This window comes from Odontesthes bonariensis, chromosome 6 (genome assembly GCF_027942865.1).
Source record: "Odontesthes bonariensis isolate fOdoBon6 chromosome 6, fOdoBon6.hap1, whole genome shotgun sequence".
Lineage (NCBI taxonomy): Eukaryota > Metazoa > Chordata > Actinopteri > Atheriniformes > Atherinopsidae > Odontesthes > Odontesthes bonariensis.
Genome location: NC_134511.1, coordinates 11,366,206 through 11,374,549, shown reverse-complemented (window position 1 = coordinate 11,374,549; position 8,344 = coordinate 11,366,206).

Here is an 8,344-nt window from a genome sequence, read left to right as displayed (position 1 = left end):
AACTGATTTGATCTATTTTTTTATTGAACTATTTGAAAGCAGTTATTGTTGTTGTTGTTGTTTTTAAATTGTTTTTGAAAACAATTTAATTTTTTGCTGTTTGCCTGTTGAAAATGTTTATATAAATGTTTAATGTGCAATCATTTCAATATGTTCTAATAAACATTGAACCAGTCCGGCCCTCGGCTTGTAACAAATTTGTTTTTTTGGCCCTCGGTGTATTTGACTTTGACACCCCTGTTCCAGAAGGCTTGAGGTTTGTTCAGAGGGACTTTTCAAACCCAAGCTGTGCTGCCATGTTCTTTTTGTAGAGCATAGGCTCTCTCCTGCAATCCTTCCAAACAAGCCATATTTGTTCAGTCTTTTTCTAATTGAACTGTCATGAACTCTAACATTTAACATGCTAACTGAGGCCTGTAGACGCGCCTTTTGGGTTTTCTGACAGTCTGACCTTGGGGCGAGCTTGTCGAAACATCAACTCCTGGGAAGATTGGCAGCTGTATTAAATGTTTTTCACTTGTGAATAATCTTTCTCAGTGTTGAATGCTTCAGATTGTTTGGAAATGTCCTTATAACAATTCTTATATTGATGGGTACCAATTATTGCTTCTCCAAGATCTTTGCTCTTGAACACAAATTACATTTAATGGCTATTTGACTTACTTTCCTTACTGAGTCTTTCACCTGGGCTGTAGATAGTTAGGCTGAAAGGTGCAGGTATAGATACAATTCTGTAAAGGGATGCTTGTTTTGGGAGCAAAGCCCTCTACAGCTGGTTAAATCCAGTGTTCTCTACAATCAAATAGGGGCCTGAACACAGTGTGAGGAATTTTGGATATTCAAACAAATATTACAGACTTGCATGCAATTCTCCAAAGGGCTAACAGTGTGTGTCGCAATTCGTTGAATGTTAGGTTGAGCTGGAAGGGGGGCTAATGAGGCTTCATCACAAAGAGGACGAAGCACCTAAAACAATAAAGATTGAAGAGGCGCAGGTGAAATGCTCAGACAACGGCTTCTCTGTCTTCTTTATTTTAACATTTACTTTCATTCCATCACAAAACAGATCTGTATCCACTATAGATGTATTTCAATGGGCAAATATTTAGAGAAAATATGTTGAAGTCTAAACTTGAGTGCTGACATGGACTGTAAATAAGGAAATCTGATAAGTTCTGTGTTTACATGCTAAACTCTTTTGATCTGTGAGAAGAGGGTCTTCTAATCGGTGGAAAATATGAAAAACTGCAAAGATAGATGTTATTTTCTCAACTTTATTCCCAAATAAATAGGACAAACTTTGTCTTCGGTCAGAGTCTGTCTCTTACTTCTGTCTTTAGAGAGAGAGTAAAATTGGGCCTTCATCCTCTGGATGAAACTCAGATATTTATCCTGTAAAATATGTTTTTTCTGGATCTTCCACAATCCTTAACTCTCCTAAGATCTCCAACGGAGGTGTCCAGCACAGATAGAGATGGAAATTGAGAACTTGAAATGGTTCCACATTTTCCAAAGCCTCGAAATTGTATGCCTCTGAGCTTCTCAATCCCTTTATCGTTCTTGGCGGGTGCTGCAGTAATGCCTCCTGATCGCAAATGAACAATTTCACGCATGTGAGTCGTGAGTCTATATGTGCTGCCACAAAAACTAAGCCATGGCAGAGAGGAAGAAGTGGTCCAAAGCCAGGCTTCATTTCACAAAGAAAGGTGATAACAGCGCCAGTTCTAACGCCTGCAAAGCTATCATCTAACCAGCAACTTTTAACACAAAATGGGATTCACTTCCAGGAGTGCCGGGTACTTGATGCACACGGGGCAGCACAAGTGCCTCTGCTTCTTTTATCAGCCCAGCAGATCATCTGAAGCTGACGGTAAACATATTGAATGATAACATCAGCATCACACTTGGCACAGTTTTATCTGACAAAGAAGGCCAAAATGAGAATTTTCTCATTTCCTTTATTTTAGACCTTGACTAAGAGACTTTTACTACGGCTCTCCAGCTACTGAAAGCCAGACTCAGACACGCTTGCTCGGCAGGCAGGGAAAGTGATGAGTGAAGTGAATGAGTTGCCATTCTTTCACTAAATTTGTTTGTGAAAGTCATACATCTTTTCTCAATAGCAAAGCAAACACGTTTCTAGTCGTCCATAGCCTTGCATGAAATAAGAAGTTCAATGAAGGAACTGAGGGAAATTTATGTTCCGAATCGATAAGCAGCATAAATAATAATATTGGCATCAATAAAATCTTCCATTCTTAGTTCAAGGTCCAGTTTAACCCCTTAACATTCATGACAAATCTGGAGTTTTCCTCAACCCCCCTTTCTGTGTACCTACACATGTTATACACCACTGTGAAGCCAAAGTTCTTTAGATTCGAATGATGTACGCCATTTCAGGATACAATCAGAACTGTAGACACAGTAAACACTTGTGTGAAACCAGTCACAAAAGCAAAACAATTATGCAAATCACCTATGAAGCCTCACAGTATTCCAAGAAGGAATACAACTCCAACAAAAATGGTCCCGTTACTTTGCAAGGGTCCAGTTACTGTACAGTAAAATAGTTTGTCCACAACAAGTCTCACATCCATAAAGACACATAGTCAGACTGTGCCTCTGTTCCAAATGGTTCAAGAACAGCTTTAAATTAATTTACACTGGCTGCTTGTTAATTTTAGGATTCAGTTTAAGGTTTTATTAATTGCTTTTGAATGTGTAAATGGTTTGGCACCACCTTATTTATCAGAGCTTCTACAGCTCCACAATTCTGCTGGGGCACTTCGGTCGTCAAACCAGCTGCTCCTGGCAGTACCTAGGTCCAGGTTCTCCACTCGTGGAGACCGAGCCTTCTCGGTAGCGGCTCCTAAGCTGTGGAACAGCCTACCTCTCCATGTTAGAGCTGCACAGTCTGTTGGGCATTTTAAAACACTCCTCAAAACGCATCTCTTCTCCTTGGCGTTCACTCCCAGCTGAGATAGGAATCTTGGCTCTCTCGCTTTGTCTTCATCCCTCTTACTCTCTTTTATTTTCCCTTTTAATCTTAATTTGTTTTATATTGAATGATTAGTATCCCTTGTGTTGTATTTGTTGTTGTAGTGTTTATGATTATTTTTATTATGCTTTTGCTTCTGTACAGCACTTTGGTCGACTGAGGTTGTTTTAAATGTGCTCTGTAAATAAATAAACTATGACTATGACTTTGGGTATGCCTTTTTTAGCCATGTTTCAACCCCTCTGTTGGAAACCCATCACATTTCCTTTCCTTCAGATGGACAGAAAGAACATATTTACTCCAGTCCGAAAATAACCAGATTAAGTGAATACATGATCACATTTTCCCATTGTTTTGGTTTGTACCACCCCTTTTTATGTGATAAAATGTGATGTGAAAAAAATTAATTCTAATTGAGATCAGCCTTATTTAATAAGGTTGTTTACATGAGGCCTTTTAATCCTGATTTGACTATTAAACCTGATTCGAGGTGTTTACATGAGGCCTTTTCATCCTGATTTGACCATTAATCTGTGATGATACACAGCCTATGTCTTAAGTTCTTTCCACAGCAGGGCAAAGCTTAAAGACTAACAATGACACACTGACGCAATTAGGAGTGGCCCGCTCCTCAAGTAGCCTCTTGCTGTCGCCTGCAGGAAGGAGGACTTGGACCATCCGACTCCACCCATATCCAAGTTGCTTATGTTACTCATCATGTTACCCACTAACCCCCTAAAGCTACCCCATGACCTTAACTCTTACCAGTCAGATTGGATGCGGGCAAAGTTGGATTGATGGTTGGTTTGATGTGTGGTAAGTATGATGATCAAACTTATTATTGCAGCTAGACCTAGCACATAGCAGACCTCAGACTGTTCCACATATTTCTGAATGTATTTGTGAAACACCAAGGTCTAAGGCTCTAAATCGCCACAGATTTGGTGATTCTTCCCTCTTGATGAGTTGATGGGCAAACTTGGTAGCACCTTATTAATTATTTGCTGAATAGGCAGCCTGGCTGTGTTTTTTCCACAGAATAGTTTTCATCAAAGTACTCGGTTTTTACAGGACAGATTTTACACCTACACACAGCTGGGTTTTTTCTTGTTTGTGCTTTCAGAAATGTACCAAGATGCCCACTTTCAAAACATGTTAATATAACATAATATTATTTGTTTATTTGGATGAAAGGAATGACTATTTAACTACAAGGTATTTTGAAATATAGCAAGATGCTGGTGTGAATCCACAATAATCTAAAGAGATTCAATAAAATATAGAATGAAACATGTTTGTTCTTATCTCAAAACTTTTGTAATGTATAGCCTTAACAAGAGGTTATTCAGATTGTTGCTGAATAGGACCCATTATGACTACTGGCTTATCTGTAAGTAAATGAATGTTTAATTTCCTATCCTACTTCTGCTATTCTGAAGTTATCTGAAAGATGCCTCCAGCAACCTCTTTACTTATATGACCGAGAGACATGGAACTCGAGTCATACTTGCTCGGACGTTAAACAAGATCTGCATCAGGTGTTAGGGGACCAGGACATACTGGTGGCAAGTGGGCTCGTGGAAAAAGACATTCATGGAATAGTGGAGAATCTCATATTTTTGCAATGCTACTATTCCAGGAGTCCCAAACGAGAAGGGATATATGCAGAAGATGTAGTACCAATAGTTACCTCGAAAACCAACGACTAAATTAATTAAGAAACAACTTCCAGCCCAGTGTTCTAATTTTGGAACCTGCTATCACAACTTGAGATTGATGACGTACAACAAAGATACTTTGGCAAGGGGGAACCAGGACAACAGGTCAGGGGGGGATACATCATCATCCCCATCCAAGAATGGATACCAAGCCCCATTAGAAAGCCCTGATGACCTTAACACGCGGGCAGCTGACCTGAGGTTGAAGATCATGTGTAACCTGGATACTTGAAGCCTTCATAGAGGCAATAGAACTCAGGTCCAGCACACCAGACAGGCCTCCACCAGTAAGCTGTGCAAAGAGGCCTTTGAGACTGTCCAGCGCATAAACATAATAACGGGGTGTAAGATGCAAGCAGGTACTGCATACATGCAACGCCATAACCAAGTGATGGGAATATTGTACAGGAACGTTTGTACCTATCTGTGTGGGAGACACATCAAAAGGTAATGGATAATGGCCGAGCTAAGATACTAAGTGGGGTTACATGGCACTGAAAGGATCAGATAATTGGCTAAATTACAATAAGAAGGACTTGAGCAAGGGTAATTATCCTTGGATATATGGCGGTGAATGAATCGGATCAGTGGCACAAAGCATGTCATACTCCGATACGATAGGTGGCGCTGTACCCATTTCAACTATTGCTAATAGAGCCACTTCCGGTTGACCCCTCCAACACCAAACTCAGGCATTCGAGAAAATGGCGAATGAAGAGCAAGATGAAGGTACGTCCCTTCGTTTGTGATGAGCTGCTTATTGCACAAACGCGATGCACAACGGCGCATTCTCCATCGCGTTGTTTTTTTCTTTCCAACGGCGACTACAACAGTAATATTGTCTCTTCCGACTTCCGGTTCTCGACCCCGGGGAAAAATCTTGAGCATGCGTAGAACGCAAAGTCTAATTCACCACGTACTTCACCCGTCTACAAGCACGTTTATTTTGACTTTCAATTGCGAGTAACTCGATTCGATCCAATTTCTTGTCAGATTAAGGTGTCTACATGCACTTAATAACTCAATCTTATTGTAATTTAGCCAATTATCTGATCCTTTCAGTGCCATGTGACCCCACTGTGGGACTTCCAGATCCTGACTGATAGACAGGTGATGGCTAACCAACCACGGCTAACCATTAAACTACAGAAGAAGGCAGTAGTGATAGATAAATACACATGTATATATATGTTAGGAAGGGGGATTTCAAGGGGATTTTTGAAGTCGACTAATCATGTTATTTCCACACTGTCATTTAATGCTTTATCAGACAAATATTCGTTATTCCTGCTTATTAAAGCTCACTGTTTAAAAAGGCACTCCATCAATAATGTTGTGCAGTTGTTATCTCGAAAAGACTCTTCATCATCCCTCCCCTCCATGTTGTTATTTTCCCTCATCTGCCCTCTCAATAATTCATCGCAGATCATTTCATGAGAGTTTCCCACTGTGGTTTTTGCAGTGACATCATTGCAAACATGCAACATACTCTAAGCCGGCAGGAGTCAATAGTCAGCCCTATTCTGTGTCATCATAGGGAAAGCATCTCCCACAATCTAGGGACTGTGGGGCCCCTTAATTGCTTTATGTAATAACATGCTGCAGTGATGCACTCTCTTGGGAGCCATGAATGTAAAAATGCTCGCCCCCTCCTCTTCATCTCCTTTCTTCATTAAAACGTAATGTCAGCACCATGCCAACAAAGGCACAATTCAATGAGGCTGGGAGTCTGGTTGATACACACAGAGCTGTTCTGAAGGACATGTTCAAATGTTTCCTTTTGAGTATTAATAGTAACTCATGATCTTGTGTTTACTTTATATTTATTTAACCAGCCGAGGTTAGATTCACATTGACTTGTGGGACAAAGGGTGGAAACAGATGACATTTCTATCTAATATGACATGTTTACCCTTGAAAAAAAACACCCTGTCTTCATGATTTAGATTGTGTAGTCAAATACACAATTATTGATCTAAAAGAATGATGCCAGTGTGGCTTAAAATTGAGTCAGTCTTCAGTACATTGCAACCGTATTCCCAAAGATAGATAAGATGCTTTCGAAAAAAGTTTAATCAAGTAGAATGCAGGGGTTTTTTAAACAATTTAATCTCCAATTGTTACATGTTGTTGTAATATATGCAGAATGTGATTTGCCATTATTTGACAGAAATGAGTCATGAGCCCTGAAGAACATATTGTCTCAAATTTATATTTTTGCATGTTTTCTTTGTTTATTAGTTTTCACCAGTTGGAAAATAAAGGTTTCGTCTGCAAATTACAGAAAGTACGAGCTATTTTTGTGAAAGTAGAGAGGTTGTTTTGAAAAATCCTACATTGCTTTAAAAAACTCTCTTTAAGCAGAGTTTGACCCGGCCTAATTTCGCATGATTAAATGATATTTTGAGAACAAAAATGATTGCTGTTCTTCACAGATGTGAATGGGCTACTCGTCTGACAAATGAACTAATCACCTTCTAATAATCAAACAGGATTCAATAACTTGAAATGTCCGCAGGTTATAGAAAAGAAAACACAAAGAAAAGGTCTTTAAGAGTGTCGTTCGTAATACATATTTCCTTTCTTTGTGTCAGTTGGTCATTCATTTCTTTCACAGATTAGTTAAAGTGTTACTATTGCACATAGCCGACTGGCATTTATTCAGCATTGAAAACATTTTTAGTAAAGAAGACACTCATTCCATTGTACAGCTGCTGAACATTTCAGTAAATAATAGATTGGGGAAAATCTTTGTATTCTGTTCTATTTTTTTGCTAACTGAAGACACCTGCTGACCTTCATCATTAATGTCACCATTACAGGTGTGGAAGTTACCCATACCATGTCCATTAATACACTCCCATACCCATAAATTCAGTGTTACTGTTGCCTAAATGCATAAACGGGGTTCTGCAATCATGTACATCTACATGTAATAGCATGTTGCCGCAACTTTGGCGCAATCTCAGAAATACCTCAATTAATCTGAGCTACTCTTGGTTGTGTTGGTTTGCCGTTGATGGTCCTTTAGCTTTGCTCTGCTATAAAAAAAATAAATAAATACAGATTTCATTGGGAACAAAGAGCTTCTTTGTGGTGGAGTTGAATTTTTCTTAGTTGTTTTTGGCATTTTGTCTTTTCTGTGATGAAATCGTTTTTTTGATAGCCCCTCTCGGATCAAGCCACTTTAAACCAGTCAGCATTCAACCTACTTGTATTATCATTTCTGAGAGCTATATGTGCTGTTTGTATAACTGCACAAAAGCCTGTCTGCATTCACTTAATAACCAAAATCCTTAATCTGAGAGTGGTGAGATTGGAAGAGACGGATACCTGCATGCTACCATGGATGAGACCTGAGATCCTGAGGATCACGGCCAATCAGTGCTAGTTTTCAGCCTTGCTGCATATGTACAAAGATTTCTTTGGGTTATCTTAATCTTTAAATCACATAATGTATCATAAATGAGAATAACCCAGAATTTATCTTTGGAAGGCAAGGCAAGGCAAGGCATCTTTATTTATATAGCGCATTTCATACCACAGGCAACTCAATGTGCTTTACATAAAGACAAGGCATTTAAAAGAACAGCATAAAGCAGCAATTTAAAGAGAATCAAAGAAGAGG